Source organism: Musca autumnalis, unplaced genomic scaffold (assembly GCF_047663935.1).
Source record: "Musca autumnalis isolate F117 unplaced genomic scaffold, ASM4766393v1 scaffold_1, whole genome shotgun sequence".
Lineage (NCBI taxonomy): Eukaryota > Metazoa > Arthropoda > Insecta > Diptera > Muscidae > Musca > Musca autumnalis.
Genome location: NW_027411644.1, coordinates 113,500,728 through 113,527,259, shown reverse-complemented (window position 1 = coordinate 113,527,259; position 26,532 = coordinate 113,500,728). Strand labels below are relative to the sequence as shown.

Here is a 26,532-nt window from a genome sequence, read left to right as displayed (position 1 = left end):
CTTAAATTTGGAATTGAGATTACTGTTGGAGTATAGGATTAAGGTAGTTTTGCAAATTCGTACTTATGGGTGCGAAAAGTACTAAATGGTACTAAATTTGGTACAGTGGGTATTTGAGGGAGCGGATAGAGCTGAAAATCCTGGAATTTGGTATGACTACGGTGGGAGTGTAGGATTGAGACGTGGAGGTAGTTTTTGAAATTCGTACTTATGGGCACGAAATATACCAAATGGTACAATTTGGATTTGAGTGCACGGATTGCACTGAAATCCTGTTTTTTGAATTAAGGTTACTGTTGAAGTGAAAGTTTGAGGTAGTTTTGGTAAATTGTACTTATGGGTACGAAGAGTACTTAATGGCATTAAATTTGTTGTTGGGTGTAGAGACAGTGCTGGAATCTGTATTCTTTGGATTTAAGGTGAGTATTGGTGTTCAAAGTTCGTCCCGCTGTTAATATGTAAGGGTGAGATACTGCTGATCTTTTTGCAAAACGAACTAAAGAGGATTCGAACAGTACTAAAACAAAAATAAATATTGATTAAAATTGGTATTAGTGCAATAAAATTTTCAGTGTTCGCCATTTTCATATTTTATACTGTTTATTTGTTTTTTTATATCCTTTCCGCATACGAAGTAGCGGGCACTTTGCTAGTTATTTTATATAATTAAACATTTTTTTATGTTTCGCCAGAAAACGAAACAAACACATCTTCAATCATTCGCAAGCAATTCATTATACCATATCCCCAGCGACTGCATTTGACATGTGACGCGTTCCACTTCGTGTCACCGTAAATGTACATAAACATTTTCACATATATACACACATCTGTATGTATTTGTTATTTCTTGGCACATGTAATTTAATAATCTATTATGCTAGTGTGTTAATTAAGTTTATCTTAATTTTCACCAGATCTACACATTCCGCTGTCATTTACTACATCGAGTTGTTAATTTATGGGCAATTTTCCGGGTGCTTTTGTTTTATAAAAAAGCCCATTAATTATAGTAGCTGCTGGACTTTCGGTTTGTTGTTTTTGGTATGACAAAACTAACAACAACAATGATCGAATGCATATTATGTCGAATATCAACTGTCATAACCGGCTGTATTTGTGTCTCAAACAAAGCCGACATTCAATGTAAATCAGAGTTCGAAAATAAACGGTACACTAACATAGTGTACCGCTCCGAGTACAGTATCACTAAAATATTTTTAGCGTTAGTGTTCCGGATCACAAACACTAAAAAAATATTTTAGTGATACTATTCCGGAGCACAACGATAAACGTAGTGTACCACATTTTGGTACACTAAAAACGTTGGGTACCGCAGTCGGAACACTAAAAACGTTGGGTACCGCAGTCGGAACACTAAAAATCGTAGTGCTCCGCAGTCGGAACACTAAAAATCGTAGTGTTCCGCAGTCGGAGCACTAAAAAATCGTTGTGTACCACATGTCGGAACACTAAAAAATAACGTAATGATAATGTACCACACACGAGTTTATTATGCGAGGAAAATTAAATATTTATAATTTTTGAGATACACGCAGAGAAAAAATATTTTTCGCTTTTGTTGGAACAAAAATATATGTTTTGGTTCCAAAAATGTATTTGTTTTGTTCAAACATTGTAATCCAAATCCAAAAATACCATCTTTTGTTCCAAACATAGAAAACAAAAACAACTTTCGAATTTCCGCAATATTGTTAAAATCGTTAACAATACCGATTGTAGGAACTATCATAATCTAATTTTGTTTACAAAAAATATTGTCAATACAGAAAACCAGCCCAGAAATTTTTGATTTGAGTGCATATACTTCTCATATACACTTTTCGCATAACTTGGATATAAATGTCGCGTATAATATTGCAATCATTGATGAACACAATACATGGTTTGCTGCATTGGCTGACAACAAAGACAAACAAAAAGCCACAAGAACCCACCACAACATAAGGAATAATTAAACACCATAACAAACATGAAAAGGAAAGAAGAATGAAACAAAACAGAAACAAATAAAAACAAGAGTCTCACAAGTACATACACACAAAAACAAAGGTAAAGGCAGCATGTCATACAAACACACCACAACTCACCAAAATTGTTTTTCCAACACGGCATCGAATAGCGAGAGAAGAGAAACAAATTTTCGAAGAAAAGAGAGAAATATTGTTCAGTTGACACAAACTATTTTTGGATTTACAATACTACATGAGGAATCCAACAATATGTTAACAATACATATTTTGCTCTTGGAATATTGTTGGATCAAACATATTTTTTTCTCTGCGTGTAAGTACAAATTAAGACATAAAAACTCAGATACACCTCTTAAATCCTTGTATGGATACATATTAATTAATAACTTTGGGAACTTAAGTAGAAAATATGAAAAACATTGTTTCGGTTGTTGTACAATGGCGCACTACAAATTGTAGTGTTCTGACTGGGGATACATGAGTTTATTATGATTTGTGAGGAAAATTAAATATTTTATAATTTTTTTTAATAAATACAAATTAAAAAAATGAAATTTAATAGAACGCGTGAAAAACGCATGATTTGATTTTTGGACAATGGATCAATAAAAATCGTAGTGTTCAGTTGCGGAGCACTAAAAATCGTAGTGTTCCGACTGCCGGATCACTAAAAATTTTAGTGTTCCGACTGCCGGATCTCTAAAAATCGAAACAATGGAACGATAAAAATCGTAGTGTTCGGCTGCGGAGCACTAAAAATCGTAGTGTTCCGACTGCCGGATCACCAAAAATCGAAACAATGGAGCAATAAAAACGTAGTGTTCGGCTGCGGAGCACTAAAAATCGTAGTGTTCCGACTGCGGGATCACTAAAAATCGTAGTGTTCCGACTGCCGGATCTCTAAAAATCGAAACAATGGAGCACTAAAAATCGTAGTGTTCGGCTGCGGAGCACTAAAAATTGTTGTGTTCCGACTGCCGGATCTCTAAAAATCGAAACGCTCTTAATTATAATTTCTGAGGAAAATTAAATATTTTATGGGTTGTGGGACGAGTAAAAATTAAAAATAAAAATTAATAAATAAAATGCACGTGTTTTAAATTAGTTAAAACGTTGAGAGCTTTAGTAGAAAATTAGAAAAATAAATCATCATCATTAATTGATGAATATTGTTTCTTGTACAAATGGCAACAGGTACAATTTCCCCAAAATAATAAGTGTGTGGTTTTATATATCCCGAAATCATGAAGTCGACTTTAAATGTAGTTACAATCATACTTGCGGAAAATCTGCACATTCTCATTGAGTGATATTGTTTGTTGTACAAATATCAACAGGTACAATTTCCCCATAATAATAAGTGTCTTCAAACGTACAAGTCTACTTGCGAAAATCCACATACTTTCTTCAACTGCATTCACTGAGGGATTTTGTTTTTGATACAAAAAGTTACAGGTACAATTTCCGCAAACATTGTGTTGTTATCAATATTTTCCGTTCCTTATTTCTTTTGTTCACATTAAAAAATTAAGTAATTCATGAAGAGAAAATTTTTATACGAATATGTACATTAGGGTTATGACTTTTTTACAACCTCATATCCCTGTATCATAGCGTGATGAGTTTTGCCATAAAATTACGTAAAATCTGAATTATAAGGTGATTCGGTAAAAAAACCTCACGCACAAAATGATTTTAAAATTTGAATTTATCAAAATTATGGACAATTTTTTTAAGTCATAGAAAACAGATATATACACGCAGAGAAAAAATATTTTTCGCTTTTGTTGGAACAAAAATATATGTTTTGGTTCCAAAAATGTATTTGTTTTGTGCAAACATTGTAATCCAAATCCAAAAATACCATCTTTTGTTCCAAACATAGAAAACAAAAACAACTTTCGAATTTCCGCAATATTGTTAAAATCGTTAACAATACCGATTGTAGGAACTATCATAATCTAATTTTGTTTACAAAAAGTATTGTCAGCCCAGAAAACCAGCCCAGAAATTTTTGATTTGAGTGCATATACTTCTCATATACACTTTTCGCATAACTTGAATATAAATGTCGCGTATAATATTGCAATCATTGATGAACACAATACATGGTTTGCTGCATTGGCTGACAACAAAGACAAACAAAAAGCCACAAGAACCCACCACAACATAAGGAATAATTAAACACCATAACAAACATGAAAAGGAAAGAAGAATGAAACAAAACAGAAACAAATAAAAACAAGAGTCTCACAAGTACATACACACAAAAACAAAAGTAAAGGCAGCATGTCATACAAACACACCACAAATCACCAAAATTTTTTTTTCAACACGGCATCGAATAGCGAGAGAAGAGAAACAAATTTTCGAAGAAAAGAGAGAAATATTGTTCAGTTGACACAAACTATTTTTGGATTTACAATACTACATGAGGAATCCAACAATATGTTAACAATACATATTTTGCTCTTGGAATATTGTTGGATCAAACATATTTTTTTCTCTGCGTGTAATTGAAAATAAACTTTAGAGCCACATGAGATAATTAAAATTACATAAAATTTATTTCTCACTATTTTTCTTCAATTCTGAGAATCGTAAAAATGTCGTAAACGCTTTTATTCAAAAATATAATTTTTAACAAAAAACAAAAAATTTAAAATTTTTTCAAAGTGACTTTTTTGCGACTTTTTTAATTTTTGAATGAAATAAACGTTATTATAGTTATAAGTAGGCTTATAATTATTCATTAGTGCAACAAAAAATAATTTTTTTTTATTTCATATATTTTTTCAAAAAATTATTTTTTTTAAATCGATTTGTGCGTGAACTTTTTTTATATTTCAATGGAATAAACAATAAAACAATTCAATGGAATTAATAGGCAAAAGTTCATTCATCCCTGCTACAGAAAATCATTTTTGAGGAAACATGTCAAAAAGTCATAACCCTAATGTACATCTTTATGACACTAAGTATTGTTATTCTGATACGTATATACTGAGCGTCTAAATGTGCAACCACAGTAACGTGTAATATTTTAGATTATATGTAACAAAAAATGTAATAGTGTTTTATAAAAATTTGTACCGCATACATCTTGTCATATTTTCTACTAACGTTCTCAAATTTTGTAATTAATTTTAAGTACATGGATATAACATGCTCATCTTAATTTGTATTTATTAATTTTTACCATCAAATATTTAATTTTCCTCATAAATCATAATAAATAGATGATTACCTAAACATCGAATAGTAAAATTTTTACTGTTCCATTGTCCAAAAATCAGTCAGATGTTTTTCACATTTCCTACTAATTTTTATTTCTTAATTTGTATTTATTAAAAAAAAAAACATAAAATATTAAATTTTCCTCACGAATCATAATAAACTCATGTGTGGTACATTATCTTATTGTATTGCACGTGGTACACTACGATTTTAGTTATCCGGCAGTCGGCACACTACGATTTTTAGTGATCCGGCAGTAGGAACTCTACGATTTTTAGTGCTCCACAACCGAACACCACGATTTATATTGTTCCATTGTTTCGATTTTTAGATATCCGGCAGTCGGAACACTACAATTTTTAGTGATCCAGCAGTCGGAACACTACGACTTTTAGTGCTCCACAGTCGAATACTACGATTTAGTGCTCCATTGTCAAAAAATCTAATCTAATTTTTATTTATTAATATGTATTTATTTATCCTAAAAACATAAAATATTTAATTTCCCTCATAAATCATAATAAACAAACGATTACCTTAACGTTACTTTTTAGCGTTTCGGCTACTACTACTACTTTTTAGCGTTTCGGTACACTACGATTTTTAGTGTTCCGACACTCGGAACACTACCATGTTTAATGTTCTGCAGTCGAACACTACGATTTTTAGTGCTCCATTGTCCAAAAACCAAATCAAACATATGGATGTAACATTTTATCTTAATTTTTATTAATCAAATTTAACCAAATATTTCATTTTCCTAAGAAAACATAATTCCTTTGTTATTTTTTAGTGTTCCAACACGTGGTGCACTACGATTTTTAGTGATCCGGCAGTCGGAACACTAAAATTTTTAGTGCTCCGACAGTCGGAACACTACGATTTTTAGTGCTCCATTGTCCAAAAACCAAATCAGATGTTTTTCACATCTTCTTTTAATTTTTATTTATTAAAAAAATATATGTATATAATATTTAATTTCCTCAGAAATCATAATAAATTAATGTATGGTTCATTACCTTATACTTTCAAATCGTGGTACAAAACGATTTTTAGTGCTCCGGCACGACGATCTTTGTGCTTCATTCCACAAAAACTAAATATTGTTTTTTCACAATTTTTACCAAATTTCGCAATTTAAACACACATGGATGTAACAGTTTATCTTAATTTTTATTTGATCAAATTTAACCAAATATCTAATTTTCATAAGAAAACATAATACCTTTATTATTTTTTAGTGTTCCAACATGATTTTTAGTGATCCGGCAGTCGGAACACTAAAATTTTTAGTCCTCCGCAGTCGGAGCACCAAAATTTTTAGTGCTCCGCAGTCGGAGCACTACGATTTTTAGTGCTCCGGCAGTCGGAACACTAAAATTTTTAGTGCTCCGCAGTCGGAACACTACGATTTTTAGTCCTCCGCAGTCGGAGCACTACGATTTTTAGTGCTCCGGCATGCGGTACACTACGATTATCGTTGTGTTCCGGTACAGTATCACTAAAATATTTTTTAGTGTTTGTGTTCCGGAGCGGTACACTATCGTAGTGTACCTATCCATCTTGGTACGGTACAGAACGGTACGGTACGATATCATAGTGTTTATTTTCGAACACTGATGTAAATGGAGTGAAATGTTGAACACAATGTTTTAAGATAAAGGGAACGAACGTTTTGTAAATGACCTGTGAATGGTTTCGAATCTTTGTTTCAAACGATTATAAATATTTATGAAATAAAATACCTAATTTACCATGGACGATAAATATATTTGGGGCAAATGTCTTATTAACTACTTTTTTATCTGAAATAAGTTGTTTACTACGGTTTTTTGTAAAGAATATTATCGTTTTCTTATTAATTGGTATACGTAGGGATTTCGTAGAAAGTGTTCTTCAATAGACCACCATGGATGTTTTGGAATCTAGATCTAAATTAGATCGTACCTAGTGAATAGAGTTGTTAAATCTAGTGAACTAGTTCAATACCATAGTCCGTTTGCATATGAGTTATTTCATAAAAACAAAGAGATAATATTACTCATTCGCAGTTCGTTCTTACAAACGAGCGGTGCCCACTGATATACATATATAGTGAACTAGGTCTGATATACATATATAGTGAACTGATATACATATATAGTGAACTATGGTAGGTTTTTGAAGCAATCAAGCACTGGAAGCAGCTATACCTTTCAAACAAACATAAAAGCACATCTGCAAAATTTGGTAAGAATTAGGGATACGCAGTGGAATGCAATAATCGGTTTTTCAATTATACGGTTTTCGCGAAAAATGTAAAACTCGATTTTCGGTTAGTCGATTATTTGAGGGTATACTGAAAGTCGACTTTCGATTATTCGTTAACCGCCGAAAACCGATTATAATCGACCATATTCGTTGATGCGATCCATAATGTATATATGTATACAAAAGTACCGTCCATTGCGGGGTTTTAGCACACCCAATAGTCAACTACGACTAATAGTCGTCCGCGATTAATAGTCGACTACGAATAATAATAGACTCCGTCTTTCGAAAGTCGATTAAGAAAAATCGATTATCCGGTTTTCGCACAGTCAATAGTCGACTACGACTTTTAGAAATTTTGCTGCTAATAATCGATTAATCGATTAACCGAAATCGATTTTACGTATCCCTAGTAAAAATCGGTTCAGATATATGTAGATACAGCTTTCATATATATCTTTCATCGATGTTATCCGACTTTATATTATTATAGTCGAGTCCGGAAATTTTGGTTTTGATCGGTTCAGATAAATATATCTATATGTATATAAATAATTCATCAGGTCTGCCATGATGTTCGAAATATAACTCCTCTGAAACGGCGGGAACGAATTTAATAAATTGTTGTGTGTAGATTCGTTAGGTCTAAGAATATATCGTAAGGTGGGGGACCTCCTCTCACAACGGGTATTAACAAAACGCGGAAATCTCAAAAATTTTAGACGTATTGGTATACAATGGTATTGGTCACCTCTATCATTTATGGAGTTTTTTAATGTAGAATAGCGCGATCGCGTCCGATTTTTGAAAACTTTATAATTACAGGTTAAGATATCTAAATTTAGTATGTATTTGTAGTCCCAGTTACTAAATTTAAAGATCTTGAACATAAAATATTTCTAAGCTTGCTATAATTCGGATAAGTAATCTTATCAAATTTGGCGGTATGTGTCATATTTAAGATTGTTGTGATTTTTACATACAAAAACTTATCCTTGAAGAAGTCTGAAAAAATCCCAACGAAACGCACGGTGCTCTTGAATCAAATTTAAATGGTAGGTGCTTACACCTGGGAAGTTTTCGCGGATTCTGAAACAAAAAAACGCCGGAGCGCTTTTTAAATAAATCGCGATTCATGTTGACATTTTTAGGGTTTGTTTAGGTTTTTGCAATTTTGCTTGGAAATTGGGAATAAAGAAAATGTTGTAGCTATCAAAATTCTCTACAAGATTGACCTTCAAGATATTTTCGTAGGTTTTACAACTTTTGAGATATAGAAGTTGAAATTGGGACAATTCAAATTCAATTCAATTCTGTCTCCTTATAAAACAATTTCTCAACTTAAACTTATATATCTAAAAAAATGGTACAACCTAGGAAAAATTACATAAGCCAGTCTTGTAGAGAATTTTCACAGCTATAAGATCAGGTCCCATGCAGATAAGACTTGCCGTATTCAAGCAAAATCGCGAAAACCTAACAAAAAAAACCTAAAAATGTAAACTGAGCTTCTTCATCTCATAAATGGTACAGCCTGAGAACAAATCATAAACGTCAATCCTGTAGAGAATTTTCACAGCTACAACATTTTCTTTAGCTCCATTTCGATTGGACTTGCGGTTTCCAAGCAAAATCGTGAAAACCTAAAAAAACACCTAAAAATGTGAATTTTGACCTCGATTTATTTATAAATCCCTACAGCGATTTTTTCTTGTTTTTCTCATCTATGAACATTGCTGTTTTAGAATTTACAAAAACTTCCCCTGTGTAAGCGGTTTTCATTAAAAGTTAGTTAAGGCGCACCCTTCATGGTATTGTTTTATAAGGGGGCGATACAGTCAGTGCATTGTCCCAATTTGAACTTCAATATCTCAAAAATGGTAAAACCTACAAAAATACCGTAAAGGTGAATCTTGTAGAGAATTTCCATAGCTACAACATTTTTTCATTTTGATAGGACTTGCGGTTTCTAAGCAATATCGTGAAAACCTAAACAACCCTTAAAAATGTAAACTTGAATCGCGATTTATTTAACAAGCGCTCCGGCGATTTTTTTGTTTTTTTTTATTTTTTTTTCATCTATGAACATTGTAGTTTCAGAATCCGCAAAGAATTCCCAGGTATAAGCACTTTCCATTTAAATGTAATTCAAGAGCACCGTGAACGTAGAATATTTTTCTTTGACAATAAAATGACCCAGTAGGAAGAAGCCTTAAAAAATAGTTACTAAAAATATATAAAATTAAAAAAAAAACAAAAATTAACTGTTTCCGCCCGGGATCGAACCGGGGGCCTTCCGCGTGTTAGGCGGATGTGATAACCACTACACCACGGAAACACATGTCCATACCCAAGCAAAGCAACTAACAGTAAACGCAAAAGCTTACCCATATTGTACAAAAGCTTTATCATTGCAGCAAGCAGAAAGCTAAATATAGCACACAACTGGTATAGACGACACCCCACAGACGACAGCAGTATACACACCACCATACATACAACGTACAGGTTGTGCCATTAACAACCAACTTAAAGTTTCATATTAAAGACAAGCGAATACAGCAAAGCCATTTAAAATTTAAAAAAAAGAAAACATAAAGAAAATAACAACGAAAAACAAAAAATGTGATCAAAAGTTTCGATTAGGATGGTTATGCCGAAACCCGGGATTGAACCGGGGACCTTTAGATCTTCAGTCTAACGCTCTCCCAACTGAGCTATTTCGGCTGATGACGGTGGAGTAGTTATTTAGCAATATGACGTTGTAGCTTTGTTAAACTTTATCTAAAGGATAACAAGTTTGGGGAACAAATGTACATTTTAATGTAGACAATAGAGAACAATATAAAGGAACTCGTATTCGGCTATCAGAAATATTGTTTAATTAAGGGGTACATAGACTCTAAAATGACATGTGAATTATTTGAACAATGTTTTGTTAAAGGACAAAACGTAGAATTTTTGGAATTTTTGAGGAGCTATCAACGTGGATTTTTTTAGAATATTTTTGAAGAACTTTAAAGCCATGAATTGCTATTTTCTTATGATATTTTTTGAAGGACTACATCGCCATGATTTGTGAAATTTTGTTAAGATATTTCTGAGAGACTATCACTCCATAAAATGTGGATTTTTAAGTTATTTTTGAAGTACTATCTCGCCGTGAAAGGTGTATTTTTATTGATATTTTTTAAGGACTATTACACACTGAAACATGATTTTTTCGATATACTCGTAATTTAAAAGACAATCACGCCATGCAATAGGAGTTTTTAGAATACTGTTTATAGGATTATCGCGCCACACAAAACGTTGATTTTTAGGATATTTTTTCTTGTTGTCACATCATGAAACGTGAATTGTTAGCATTTTTTGAGAACTTTAACGCCTTGAAAATTGAATTTTGTATATTCTTTATATATTACGTTCAAATAAGCAATTAACCAATTTCGGTATGAAAATAGTTCTTTCCCTTTTACCCTGCGTTTACACATGACAGGACAGTTGAGTACATGTATTGATTGTCAAAAACCCAAAACTTGCCTGTGTGACGTAGGCGTCCAGACAACTACAAAACCAGTTGTAAAATTATGAATGAAAATTGTCGATTTCTTTTTGTTTTCCGTTCACATATTTTGTTTTTGTTTTGTTGCATCCCAGTCCTGTTGTCTCTTTTGTTATTTGAAATAGATTTGTTTTCATTTGTTCAAAAATGTCCATGTTTACTGTCTACGAAAATTACCAGACAGTGCCGAGGCAACTAGCTAAATGTTTGTATGTATTAGTAAATAAGAGTTGTATTTGCAGACAGTTTGTCTTGTGTAAACGCCAAGTAATAACATGCAAAGCGTTCCTTACACTGCGTTTACACAGTTGATTGATTGATCGATTGTCAAAAACCCTGTGTGACGTAGGCTTCGCGACAACTGCAAACAGTTGTAGAATTACGAATGAAAAATCGTCGATTTCTTTTTGTTTTCCGTTCACATATTTTGTTACTGTACATCAGCCCTCGGCATACCAATACATACATTTTTTGTGATTGTGTTCGTTTTGAAAAACAAAAATATTTATAGTCACCCAACATACCAATTATGTCCAATATATTAAAAATTAAAAAATTATTTTTATAAGCTTCTTCAGTAAATACAAGAATCGCTTAGAATAAGAGTAAACATTTATAATTTTTTAAATGGTAGCGTTTCTATCGCTCTACAACTGTTTTGCAAAAATTGAAAAACTTTTTTTTAAAGTTATCCCAACGTTTTTAGCCACAATGTGCCGATGGCATTAAGGGGTTTACACCACGATTGTATTGTGTTTACCAATATTCGGTTGTTTAACTATTTGATTATTCGGCAAACATAAGAATGGTTGATACCATGGCAGAACTACCAGGTAGTGGTATCGCACCAGCTGATCGAATATGAAAAGTCAAATCCCTTTATAAAAAAAAATATTTTTGTTGTAATTTCCCCAACAACATAAAGAAAGTTTTGACATAACATATTCAAAATTTTACGATGCCACTACCTGGGTAATTGTGCCATGGTTGATACTAAACCATTTTCCGAATGAATATTTTACAATTTAAATTTTTATAGAAGGGAAAAATTGTGATTTGAGGGTATTATGATATTTTCCCCAGACCATGGGAAAAGTGATAGAAGATGGCAACCCTATAGGATAACAAATGCAAATTTTTCCAAAAATAACACTTACAAGCCCCAAAACAACAAATTTAAGTCAAAAGTACATCTAATTAAAACCGATAAGAATACAATTTTTAATAATATTCCGTTGTTGCTTTTGTTTTGCACTCCCCATTCTCAAAAAGCAGTCAATAGGGGTGTCTTTTTACTTACTAAATGTTGCTGAAACATTTTTTTCAGCAACTTTTTCTTTATACAACTGTCAAAATCTGCAACATTAGTAATAATAGGTCTGTTCGATAACACAAAAGTTTGTACAAACTTTTAAAAAATGCTGTTCGATAACAAACTTGTTCAATAAAATAGAAATGAGAAGTAGTTGCAAGTACTTGCAAATACTTTTTACTTGCGAAGTTATCAAACAGACCTAATTATTACTAATGTTACTGATTTTGACAGTTGTGTAAAGGAAAAGTTGCTGAAAAAAATGTTTCAGCAACATTTAGTAAGTAAAAAGACAACCTATTGTTGTTGTTGTCCCATTAACTACAAATTGCAGAAACAACTTGTTGAAAGCTCTCTGTACATAACAAAGAACAACTGGACACAAAATATAACATTTTAAAAAATTGTAACGAATCCAAAAATTGAATTAATGTGTAATCCTTGATTTGTTGCTTTTGATATGTGCAACACTGTATATTGTTAGATTCCGTATGTAGTAGGTAAATTCAACAATCGTTTTTTCAATTTCAACAATTGTTTTTGTTATTGGTGGAGAAGTTTTGTGATCACTATGACCAACTATCGTATTACAGAAAGTTCGATCGAAAATTGTAGCTAAAATCCTCAAAATACCGAAAATCGAGAGGTACCGTTATATGGGGGCTGTACCAAATCATGGACCTACGAGTATCTTCACAGTTTTTCGTGGGGATGTTTTGTGATCACTAGGAAACTTAACTGTCAAATTACAAGTTGTTCGGTTAAGAATTGTAGCTAAAATCCTCAAAATGCCGAAAATCGGGAGTTATCGTTATATGTAGGCTATTCCAAAACATGGACCTATGTTGACAATTTTTGGTGGAGAAGTTTTGTGACCACTAGGAATTCTAGACGACAAATTACAGGTAGTACAGTCATAAAATTTAGCTAAAATGCTCAAAATACCGAAAATCTGGAGTTATCGTTATATGTAGGCTATTCCAAAACATGGACCTATAAAAATTTGTTACCCTCACTGTCTGTGAAAAGTGATGGATTAACTCCAAAAAGTAAAACTGGAAACAATTTTTAAGAGAGAGAGAGAACAAAAATGGGTTTCTCTTCTACCACAGGCTACCAGACAAATTTCTTCGCTTATTACAGCAAAAAACCAACACATACAACTGTGCCAGTGTTTTTTATTCGAACATTGCAATGAGATCCTGTGGCGAGGATCAGAAATAGTCTTTCCTGAATTACCCATTGGCGAACAATGCCAAGCTTCTTTCTGCACTAATATATTAGTTGTTTTAAAATATTAAAACAAAAACAATGGGTTTAAGCCAGACTATTTTGAAAAACAAAATTCCAACAGCTATCCCAAAAAAAAAAAAACAACGCCACCAATGTTTCAATAAAGAATTTTTATTTTAATGTTCAATGAGTTCAACCAACTGCTGCGTTGAATTGGTTAACCGCAGAAAGTTGTGGATGGTCATAGCGAATGGGGAAAACAGTCAGGTTACTCTTTACCAAGTGTTGGTTTTTAAAAACAACTTTTGGCCTATGTTTCCCCTATGTGCGACGGGTCCAATCGTCAATTACATATGCTATCATCACCACGTGGATGGCAGAAATGAGACTCGTCCCTGAATATTTTGGTTTATTTTGTCCTGATTCCGAACACTAACTACACCAAGATATTGCGTGTAAGGTTTGATAACATGTTTAAGTTGTAGCGCAAGCCACAGCTATTTGCGACAAGATCAAAAGTACGAACATGGTTTTCATGTCGTTGGCCGGCAGCACTTGGGATGCTGACAAAGACCGCTTATAAAACAATATGTCGGTCTGTGGCAATTAGAGTCTGGGGTCGGGCGGGATTTCCCGGGATTTTTGTTTGTATATACATATGTATAAGTCATATAAATATTATATGCCTTACAATTATTTTATGTTGGAAGAACAGAGAATTCGTAAAAAGTGCATTCATGTTGGCCCCTCGACAATTAGTATTTTCCTGGAATTCCAAGGCTGTATAACTTCACATAATTCTTATATGACAGTATGGAGGGAATATAAAGTTTGTTTATTCGTTTGTAACACATTGAAATAATCATTTGTGACCCTAGTATATGTAAGTATAATTATTACTGACTTTAGAATATCCAGGGAAGGGGAGTTCATAGGAAGTCCTTTTCAATAAACATGTTTTCTCGTGGAAGAAAACAGTGGTACATACAATCAACTATAAAAAGAAGGATTATGTTTTTTTTTTCTTTTTTTTGTTATTTGTCATGTCTATGCCCCACGAATTGGATTTCCCATAGTCCCGGAAATTCCCGAGACCCCGGGAATGAAAAAAATTGGGGAATTTCCAAACACCAGTGGTAAGCTTTGCGGTGGATCGGCTTCCACAATCCATTCACGTCAGGAGTGGTCTTCATGAGCTTCATGAGCAGCGCATTTTGCACATAAACTCTACTCAACAAACTTTTTGTGTGGCGAAACAGCGTTATGGCAAACAGCACAAATGTCTAAGCACTTGTGCATAGGAAATAATGTCGCGTTTTCTCTGCTGGCCACCAATAATCTAGAGGAAGAGGTCCAAAGGAACAAACGGGAGCCTCTAAATCAACGAGCCTATCAAGCAAGATTCGATAGCACATTGATGCAGTTGCATAGGGGGTACAAAGGTACAGTGTGAATGGCGTACTCGCAGAACACCCCTCTTCCTTCGCAGCACAAGAACGCCATCTGACAAAGTAAACACGAGTGGTTTTAGCCTAGTTAAGATGCGGCGATTCACCCTCAATTCATATTGGACACGATATCCAGCACGTGTGGACTGGGACACTACTGTACCTGAATCTTTTTAACTGCCGAGCTAAACCCACTCACCTGTCTTCCGATTATTTATGAATAGTAGAGTTGGGTAATCTAGTTCCTAGTTCCTTGTACTAGTTCCAAAACGTATGAGTAACATCATAAAATATAACGTGTGATGTTAAGTATACGCAGTTTGTTCAAAGAAAACATGGTGGCCATTGAAACTACGAAGTGAACTAGATAGTTCCATATAGTTCCTATGGCACAGCTCTAATGAATACAGCCGGTACCACATTCTGGCCTTTTGCTGACTAATGCTTACAATGCAGGAAGTTTAAATTTCTTGTCTAGAGTAAACTTTGTCTTCAATCACAAGGAGAATGTAGTGCTCATAATAATAACTGATTTTATCCCAAAACTAATATTGTTTGTTAGGTTGAGGAGGTTCCGAGGTTGGCAAAAGCGCATAACTACCTCAAAATTGTATTTTCACTGTTTGACCGAATCAACTGGAAGTTTTGTGCAATTTATCACTTAATGTTAAATCCGCTTTACTTGTACTTTGTTTTCGAAAATTTCAACACCATATTCTACTATTGGTTAAGTGGCATTGGGTTGCACTCACTACTGCATATCTAAAAGTTGGAAAGTGCGTTCATCAAGGCCTTCAGTTTGATACTTCACTCTTTGGGTACAATTTTCGTAATGCTTATTGACCCATACCCATCTCTAACATTCACAATTCCATTGTTTCCCCCCTGATATCTTTCTAGTGTGTTAAATGTTACCCTTCGATCTAAGCCTTCTGTATTACAATTCACTTCACATCTTCAACATAGCTTTCTGATATCATCAACCCATGCAACTGCAGTTAATTGTAAATGCAACAAATTTCCATATAGTTTATATATCTAACGAATTCGTGCGTAACATCATCATGTGGTGGTAACAAATAAAAGCTCTAACAAATCAACACTAAAACAACTAAAAAACACAACAAAAAAACAGTGAGGAAAGGGACAAAGTCAGACAGGGTCGACTATATGGTACCTACACCACTGTGAATATGTAAAATATATATGGAAAATATATATAAGTCTGAACTGATTTCGATATAATATGGTACACTTATTACTACACTAAATTCCGCCACACATTCCAAATTGCATCGAAATCATACATATATAACGTGTTTGGTGCATCAAATACGTGAAATCGGCCGAAAATATATATGGGAGCTGTATCCAAATCTGAACCTATTTTCTCCGAAAGCAATAGCGTTCTTCCTATGGATAAAAAATGATATTCCCCGATTTTCGGCAGAATCGGACAATAAATGCGACGTGTACGTTGCGTACAAAAATACAAGGACAGACGGACGGACGGACATGCCTAAATCGACTTAGAAAGAGATATGTATATGTCCCTAAAAGGAACTATGGGTCTGTCTCGTTTCCTTATGCATGTTACATACAAATGCACAAATACATAATACCCCTTACCACAGTGTGGTGTAGGGTATGAAAACATCCCACACAAAAAAGAAAAAAATATATATGACCTCGAGGTTTTCGGTGTGGACAAAATATACAGTTCACGTAAACATACATCCTACATTTGTTTTTTTATTTTCAAAGGATCCAACTTTATTTGTGTAGGAACAGGTGCAGTATGTTCGTAGCAGTTTCATTCACATTCGTTAAATACAAATATTTACTTCAAGTAGATGCCGGTATGCGGAGGTCTGTGATACCCGAGTTATTTGTTGAACAATGCAATGCACACAAGAAAAAGTGGAAAAGAGACAGGTCGTCCTTATGTGGAATGCAATGAAAATGAAATTAAAATAATTTCCATGTAAACTTACAATGATGCAGCAGCCAAGTGCATACTATTGCCTTACGCCTCCCACCTTTTTACACTTGTGATGGATGAAAAGGAAGTCCTTTTACCAAAAATGAAATAGAACACATATTAAAATTCTGAATAGAAATATTTATTTGTGAAGTGGGGGAAATTAAATTACACGTTTAGGGGGAATTTTTTTGGGTAAGTGTGTTTATTAGGGGTTACGTTTTTTTGTATTTTATTTAGAAATGCCAACAAAAGCACTACGTAAACTAACACATAGCTATGAAGTGACGTCCTCTGCTTAATTAAACTGGATTCGTTTCGCATCCATTCTAAATACATGGACTAGTCAATCAAGTCCTATACGGACTTACATGGGTCTATTGAAGACCTTTGACCTTTTTCAGATGTAATTCGAAACATTCCAGTTGTGTTACGAGTTACAAATAGAGTAATTCGAATTACAAATGAAATAATTCGAATTGGAAATAGAATAATTCGAATTACAAATAAAATAATTCGAATTACAAATGGAATAATACGAATTACAATAAAATAATTCGAATTACAATGGAATAATTCGAATTAGAAATAGAATAAGCACCATTTCTTACAGAAAGGGTCTATAGAAGCAACATTCTTTCAGAAAGGGTCTATAGTAGCACCCTTTATTTAAAAGAATCCGTTCTTTCACTCTTCTTTGTTACTCTCGGGGTCCTACATATACAACCGGTTATATCTGTCACTGTCACGTCCTTGAAAGTACCCAGCAAAAATTCTCATTACAAATTGGCCTACTTTCTCATTATTTTAACACGGGCATGTCATAGGTAGTGAGTACTTATTTTTTGACCACTAAAAAGTAGATAATTAAGTAGTTACTCCCTGGTTACTTCAAGTCGTAACTACTTATTTAAATACTTATGTATTTACTTTTAAGTGCCAAAAAATAAGTACTTACTCCCTATGACATGCCCGTGTTAAAATAATGAGAAAGTAGGCCAATTTGTAATGAGTATTTTTGCTGGGTAGTAGCCATTCTATCAACCTTCGTTATCTGATTTGAGATTGATTTAACAGTTCCCCACATTTTACTCAATCCTGCACCAATACCTGAAGCAATGCATTGCTAAAGGTGTGTATCCACTTTTTGTGGTTGTGCTCGCCTGCTAATCTTTTGACTTCAAAAGTTTCCCAAATTGTAAGTCTTCAAAGTTTGTATGGCGAAGCTCATTACACTTAATTTGTTGGTAATTTCAAGCATGTAACGAGCAGCTGCTGCTGTGATAATGTCTCTCTTAGCTACCCGAGGATCTGAGGGACTGGACAGCTCTCTCCATCAGTGATTGGTAAATTCTCTGAAGGTTACATTGTTTCAAGTGTTGTAGCCACCTTTCCCGCTTATGTTCGCATACTAGCTTGTTGACTTCAAGAGCAAGTTCTCTAAATCTTAGGTCTTCACGCTCATTTGCTAGTCCCGTCACCTCGAAAGGGAAACTTGGTATGAATGTAGCGAGTAGCTGCAGCTGTGATAATAGCCCGGAAAATTATCTTAGCTGAGGGTTTAAAAGTCCGGCAGCGGTGATTGGTAAATTCTCCGAACTTTTCCTAGGGGTGGATAGTTAGCGGGGGTGATAGGAAAGTGACAGGAGCCAAGCTAAATGACGAATTGTCAGGACCGCGGGCATAAAATTTTGACCGAGCAAAATGATAGCTTCACATTTTGCACGTTTACGAGGATAATATGAGATTGTCAAAGCTCGCCAGAAATCATATTTCATATTGCGGATCGTGTATCAATTGTCATCTTGTAATACAGTAGTAGATATGATTTGGATTATCGCTGACAGTATAGGCCTGTCTAAGCCTTTATCTCTAGGAATTGAGGCATCTGCATCATCCAGGATCTTCTTTAGCTAAAACTTATCTGGTTGTTGTTGTAGCAGCATAAAAACCTACATAGAACCGTTGGTTTGATGCTGGGTTGGCAGCCGCTGGCCGAAACACTATGGTTTCGGGTCAATCCGGTACGAAAGAACCCGCTGCCGTGGGATTGGTTTGTTATCTGGTTTGTTGAGACAGCTGACGGTCTTAAGGAGCGATATATGGGAGAAGTACTCAAAGCATTCTAGAGTTGGGAAATCTAGTTCCTAATTCCTCAAACTAGTTGCAAAACGTATGAGTAACGTCATAAAATGTAACGTGTAATATTAAGTATACGAGGTTTGTTTACAGAAAAAATGTGGGCCATTAGAACTGCGAAGTGAACTAGATAGTTCCATATAGCTCGTTTGGCACAACTCTAAAGCATTCCATCGGACTATAGTTGTTTATAGCCTCGCGGACTGCATCTTTATAAATGCTATTAAGGTCTGTCTTATAGATTTCCTGATCTAATGGCTATCTCTCTCTCTCTTTGCTAGAATATACTTTCTGAGACGAGGCTAAGGGTCCTGTTCACTATACGATGATTAGTATGACTCTCTCTGTAGGGCCTAATGCCAAGAAAGCATGCTATTATCGTGACGAATCGTAGTATGTTTATGTAAAAGGTTCACTGGAGTCATGAGAACTTAATCTTCAACCGAACAGGGCTGGATACGCAGATCTGAATTCCACTGGGTTGTACACAGTACTTTAGACTAGACCGATGCTTATCACCAACCGACCTTTGCACAGTGGATCCACCCATTGGCCAAAAATAAAAAAATGAATGTCAAAATTTTGGTACAACATCTGGCAACTCTGACAGCTATGACATGGACCTTTTTTAAAATATATTTGTTTTTGTTTCATTCGAACGCGATCTTCTTAAGAATAGCTTCAAAAGGCGGAACATTTGACTAATATTTTTTGTTGTGAGTGCAACCTATATTTTTAGTGCAAGTAAATATATTCAAAATATCGCGAAACTAATACGTATAGCAAAATATTATAGTGGATTTTGAAGGAGGAGGTAACAGCTTAATTTTGATTAAAAAATAGTGTTTTAGCGTGTTGTGGTATTCTAGTTAGCTGCATATTTTCTTAGTGTATTTTGTAATGCCAATTCGATCATATACTTAAATTTGACCTAATGTTTTAGTCATGATGCCCACCAGTGCCCACCTTGGAAATAATTTTCCAAAGTAGGTCATGGGTTTAAGGTTATTCAGTATTAAAATCAGCTGCCATCTAGTGCCAGACTATAAATGGTGTGTCGCTGACTAAAGCTGCCCTATAATAGGGTTTCTATGGATATATTAGCGTATAACACTTACCTACATTAACATTATTGGCATCAGTGGCAAGATGAAGAAATCTTCTTCCAAATTAGTCTTACGTCTTCCAGAAGAACGCTATAAGATCTATATTAAAAATTTTGTCAATTTTCAGACAAAAATATTGATTTTTTAAATCCGCTAAAGTGGTTGGATTTTATGTTGTTTTGGAGATTGTTTTGTTTCCCTAAGCCTATTTTTGCACCATAAGATAATCGGGACCTTTGTTCATGGCATTTTGTATTAACCACTTAAAACGAATTTTACCGTATACCCCCTCCAGAGGGGAAAGGGGGGAGAATGTCACGCTCGTGGTTTCTTAAAACACTCTTCGCAGCAGCACAAAGCTGTAACCGGCGCATTGGCTTGAATTTTACACTCTAAATATTTTAGGCCACTTTCTCCATACAAGTGGATCCACTGTGCTTTGGTGTTATATGAGGTAAACAAGGTATGCTGTCTCCGCCTCCGTTTATTATGCTGTCTCCGCTTCTTCTTAGTCTTCATAGAGTCTGCAGTTAGCAACACCAAATCTAATGTAGCAGTGCCCATTACACACACACAATTCAACTAATTGAAAAAGCATGCACTCACACAATGACGCCCCCAAAAGTATGCAATAGAAATAGATGGTGCCTATCGCTGCTTTATGTTAAAGAAATTGTAGATGCGAACTATATCGTACAGCCAATCACCTTGTTTTTTTTTCGACACCAAACGCACTGTAATTGTTTGGTTTGTCAGCAATTCTTGCCACAATGGTAGTTTAGGTAAAGCGTGTGTTGTTGTGGTTTGCTGATATAGTCTGAATGTGATGGTGAGACGATGGTGGGGGTTGTGTTGTGGTTTGTTGATATAGTGTCATTGGGATACTGAGACGATGAGACCATTCAAAAGAAAACGAGAACAATGTTGAGAGCATTTACCGATCAAGCGAGGAAATATGAGAGCAAATAATGGGAATGTAGGGAAAAATAGGAAAGTGATTTTGCATCTCATGAAAATCTTACATATTTTCGAAAAAATAGTGGCTTTTGAATGGATATAAGAAACTGCGCATGTATCTTATGTTAGGTACCTGTACAGTATGAAAAAAACTACACCACGAACGAGAATATGTAAAAATTCTTGAAATATTTTTTTCTGTGTATCGTTATCCAACTTGTATGAGTATTCAAGACCTAGCCTTTCACAGTAGAAGCCAGCACCGGTACTTTCTTTCATCTTGAAACCACCTGTGCCAGACCGCCCAAAGAAGAGTTACTTCGTTTCCAGTCATCTCTACTTGGGATACCAACTTCGATATCTTCAAATCTCAGGACATGTGAAATATGTATAGTACCAAGATTTCCCACGAATATCGACTTTAATGTTTGTTCCTACAATTTATTTCCTGCAGCCTTAAAGCACTACGCGCTGCCGCTTGACATTTAATATTGAGTCTCATAGACAGACATTTTGAGCTACTCTTGTTGTGGATCCTAAACATCTAGAGAGAGCCTTTGGACTTCTTGTTCCACGTCCGACTGACGTTCCCACATATTAATCTAACGTTTTAAACTAGGTCGGATGGTTTCGATTTTCTCAAATAGAGTGTTGTGGAGCACAACTTGTGATTGACTGTGGCATGTTGAGAACCCTTGTAAGATAATCGACTTTTGACACATCCAACTTATATGGCATTTGCAACACCACCCATCATAAACTGTAGTTATATCTCCTCGGGCTCAAAAAAGATCTTATGTGACGTAATACTCTTTGCCCGGTCACTCTCGGTGTGTTCGATAAATTATCGGTTAAAATAACTTGCGTACCTGTTCAGGTCAGTCACCGAGCGTGACTGAAATCATATCTTCTTTCATTTCACGGTTCGAGAGTAACTTAACCGTTGTCCTAAGTTTACACGTTGAGTCTCCAATGTTTGAAACATTGCTGGTGATCTAGCCACTTATGCTTAGCGTCCAACATTTGACGAAACTTATATGCTTAGCCCTTATGCTTTGTTGGAAATTTTGATCTCACTTCGGACTTGTACTTTTCAAGTACTTTATTTGCCGGTACGTAAGCTATTCTTTCTCTGTATACAGACACTATATATTGTCAGTAAATTCCTAGTGCAAATTCAAGTATCTGATTTTCTTATAGTTACGTATTTTTCCCATTCTAATGCTATCATCCCGATGGGTATGGCTAAAACGAGCACATCACTCACGGCATGAACTGTGTCTTTCCCGGACTGATGTCACCTAAATCTATACAAGGTCTAACATGCTGTTGCGATGTTGGGCGCCACTTCTTTCGTGTAAATTGCCTATGATTATTTTTGGATTTCTCTAGACTCAAGCGGGTACCACTTCAATCTACACATTACTCGCAAGGTCCAACATACTGGCCTTATGTTGAGCGCCACTTTTTCTCTGATTTTTCTAGAATTTGCAAGACCCAATGAAAATGGAACGCCTTAAATGTTAATACCTAAGTATTAACTTTTGTGATTTTGCAATTTTAGAAGTGGCAGGCATTTGACAAATTTTAGTACTTAGTGCTTCGATTATCACCACACCAGAACGCCTAATCTCATTACATACTGTATGTACATAAATGTCCCAGTAACTCTGGAAGCATTTAGTAAATGTCATCGATGCTTTTAGCAGTGCTTTAATTAAACTCAGAACATCCTTAACTAGAGACATTTGTAGCTTTCCGTAACGTTTTCGTTTTTTTTTTCCTGTAACTCATTTTACAAATTGAACTTTTTCCACCCGCACTACCTCACTAGTTAAGAGATTTTATTTGTTCTCTCTTGTTATTTGTCACATTTCGTTCTTAACAAATGAACACGTCCTTCCTTTCAAAAAAAATCAGTCGATGACCATTCAATGAAAAAAATATGTATTTTTTTATTTCACTTTCATTGCTCTTTCGGAATGGCCTTGTACATCTCAACAAACGAACGAATGACGACAAATAATTGCAATGACCAAAAAGACAATTTATAACCATTTGCAATGTTGCAGGTAAATTAAGAAGAGCTTGTGCAACGATTTATTTGTTGGCAATGCTGATATTGGAAGGTTGGGTCGGTAGGATGGTGGTGTTTAATTTTGTCGCATTGTTTAAGTTATGTAATAAGAGACTGGAGTATTTTATTGATGCTTTGTAACCTCATAACCCAAAAAAGTTATAAGCTAACTGACCACGGTGTTTGGCATCAATGTCAAATAGATTTCTAAGAATAAACCTCAGTTATTTCAAACATTTTATATAACATTTAGATGCTCTATTATTGTCTGCGGCAGGATGAATAAAATCATACGGCCAGTTTTGGAAATAATTTAACGAAATTATGTTTTTATAATAACTTATATAAAATAACTTGAGCTGATCAAATATATTTCCTTTCCTTGAGGCTCACTGGTATCAATGGTATTCCAGCAGGGGTTGTATGGTAAGACGATGAGAATATCCATCTCATATCTACCCAGTAATCTGTGTCTTCTTTGGTGCAGCAGGGGACACCAACCAGCGAAGGAGATACTCGACCGTCTCTATGTCTTCTGCATCTCCACATAATCTACAGCAGTCGACGCCACTATCATCACATCTTGAAGTTATTGATCCAACCCTACAGTAACCCGTTCACACAGTGATTTTCATCCTAAACTTTTCGAAATTTCGAAGGCCAGTGCACCTCCTCTAGGTATATATTACGAAGTTTGCCGATTTAGTAGCACATCGGTGACCTAACCGATAGACTTAGGTATATCGATCGACCTAGAGCCAAACCAAGTTACTTCATTAGCTAATATCCTGTTTGTATTATAGATTTTTGTTGAGTTAACATTCTTTTTGAAAATTTATTTGACGTGGGTTTGTTAAATCCGGTTATATATAAACGTACTATAATTCGTTTCCCATTATGTTTCCCGTCCTGAAACCCAGCAAAATTTAATGATATTGTGTAATCAAGTATAGCTTCGCAGTTTGTGATCCATGACTTGAGAGGCTTCAAGATCACCTGACTACATACATATGTTCCCCCAAAATCCCCGAATGGTCAAGGAAGACTTCTCCTATATCAATGAGTGCAATCCGATTCATATTGGCTCAATGAGTTGGGACCTATTTTTTATCGCCGAGTCAGAAGTTTTTAATGGCTGTAATACTCAGGAAATGCACCGCCGAAAATTTGGATCCTTCATATTTAATCACGCGTACTGTGAGCTTGGGTTCAAGTCCTCTAACTAACTCTGCTGCTTTCTTAATAGAAAGAATCTCTGCTTGAATGAGCCTACATCTATCGTTAAGCTTATATGAGTGTTTCATGGTGGGATTTTCACATTAGACATCGTCCTCTAAACCATCTGCTGCTTTTCTTATATCAAGTATTTCTGCTTGATAGACGCTATCGATTATTAGGAGAAATGCCTTCAGCACAAATAACAAGTCTAACATAGGTAAGTACGGGCAGAACCACGGTTACATACAACCAGTGTATGGCTTTTGGTCTAAGTCCTCACCCTTTGTCCGCTTCTCGATATTCCCTTCGAAGCTTTATCCAAGAAGTGTATGATTTGCCGTCTGAGTCCCCAACATTTGCCATTGGAGTTCGTGGAGGAGTAGAGCGCAATAAAGCCTTTTTTGTCCGATCCTCGATGTTTTCTTTCTAGTTTATGCGGTCGTTCAGGATTGTAGCTAGGTAATTAGCTACGAAAGCTCTGTGCAACAGAACTGGTGGCTAGGTATCGAGAAGTTTGTGCTTGCTGGTAAATAGTATGACTTCCATCTTCGCCGGGTTCACTTCAATACCATTATCATAGGCCCAGCTTGAGAGTTGTACTAATCACATTGGACCTGTGTCCGAAAAGGTTGGTAAACATGTACTACTTATCAGTACTACAACATAATCAGCGTAAACCACCACCAAGCTGTGAAACTAGCAACGTTCCTGACTTTCGACGCCTTAATGCCATCCGCGCAACATGATGCTGGATCGGGATATCAAACAATTGGGCCACTAGCATTACTTTCAAAACATCCTGAAGGATGCTCTTGATTTCTCCGGTGATCGGAATTTGCTTAGTACTTTACACGCTTTACAGTTTGGAAAAAGTACTTTATTCCCAAGTGCTTACCACAATACAAGTTCACCATAGGTTAAGATGGGCGGAACTACGGTTACATAGAACCAGTATGTGACTTGTGGTCTCAACTTTTGCCATTGAAGTTCCTGCAGGAGTAGAGTACAATAAGACCTTTCTTTATCCGCTTCACGATTTTACAACATCACCTGCATAAGTCGCCTTTGTTTTCAGCTGGTCGGAAATCAAAAGAATTTCATTTATTACCAGAAGCCAGAGTATGATAAGAGAACATCCCTGCGGTGTACCTCTGACGCTGATATGCCTTAAAAATCTACCTCAGGATTGTTAACACCGCTTCCTCTGCTTTTTGAGTCATAGCTGATATTATACCTCCGGTCTCGGTGGTTTGTAAAAAAAGCTGTTGATCACCTATTTATATCTTGGGAGCCTAGTTAATCTTTCTATCAGCTGTGGGTTGCTGTTGGTTTGCTGATTGCGGGTCAATCAATATCGATGCAACCGGGGAAATGCACCCCTGATAGTAGATTAAGAGTCCCTAGTACAGAGTTCGTCCCCGTGCCGTCGCTCCACTTAATACTACCAATGGATTAGGGATCCTTAGATAGTATCTGACAGCTTCGTCTACTGCCCCAGGTGGACCCAAGAATATAGCTTAACTTTCTTCATTTCGCTTTTGTACTTATTAAAATTAATATTACAGGCATTTCAATCTGTACTTCGAAGGGCCTTACCGGTTCTGATATATGTCAAATATGTTAGGATTTTCTCCCCGGACTGGTGATTGAACAGGAGTCTTCACAGCATGCCAGGAGAGTTTTCTCGGCTTCTTCAACTGTGAGTAGACCATCGTTTCACAGTTTTAAAGCCGCCAGCGAATTTGTGCAAAAGTGTTCTCTTGGAATTTCTATGGGGGACTCAGTTTCCGGAAAAATATCATCTTATGATCCGAGAAAAAAAAACATTTTTCAAATACCCTATTATTATTTATATGGGAACCGAAGTCCTGTGCTCTCCCTAGTTCATCCAACAGTTCCTGCGTAACCTTGTTTAACTTATCCTCATGCGGAATGTAGATCGTGGACAAGATTAGTGGTTTCTTGCGCCCTTTTTGTTAACGATACACGCTCTCACTCAATTTGAGGCATGGAAC

General features: G+C 35.3%; 1 protein-coding gene and 2 non-coding genes across 6 annotated transcripts in view; 1 reads left to right on the top strand and 2 right to left on the bottom strand.

Annotated features, from left to right (window-relative positions):
* Positions 1-26,532, top strand: part of Sulf1 (Extracellular sulfatase Sulf1) — a 426,412-nt gene that overhangs the window by 281,988 nt on the left and 117,892 nt on the right. The gene's annotated exons all lie outside the window — the stretch shown is intronic.
* On the bottom strand, positions 9,747-9,819 carry TRNAV-AAC (transfer RNA valine (anticodon AAC)). The gene has a single exon. It is a non-coding gene; the product is annotated as a tRNA-Val (tRNA).
* Positions 10,136-10,208, bottom strand: TRNAF-GAA (transfer RNA phenylalanine (anticodon GAA)). The gene has a single exon. It is a non-coding gene; the product is annotated as a tRNA-Phe (tRNA).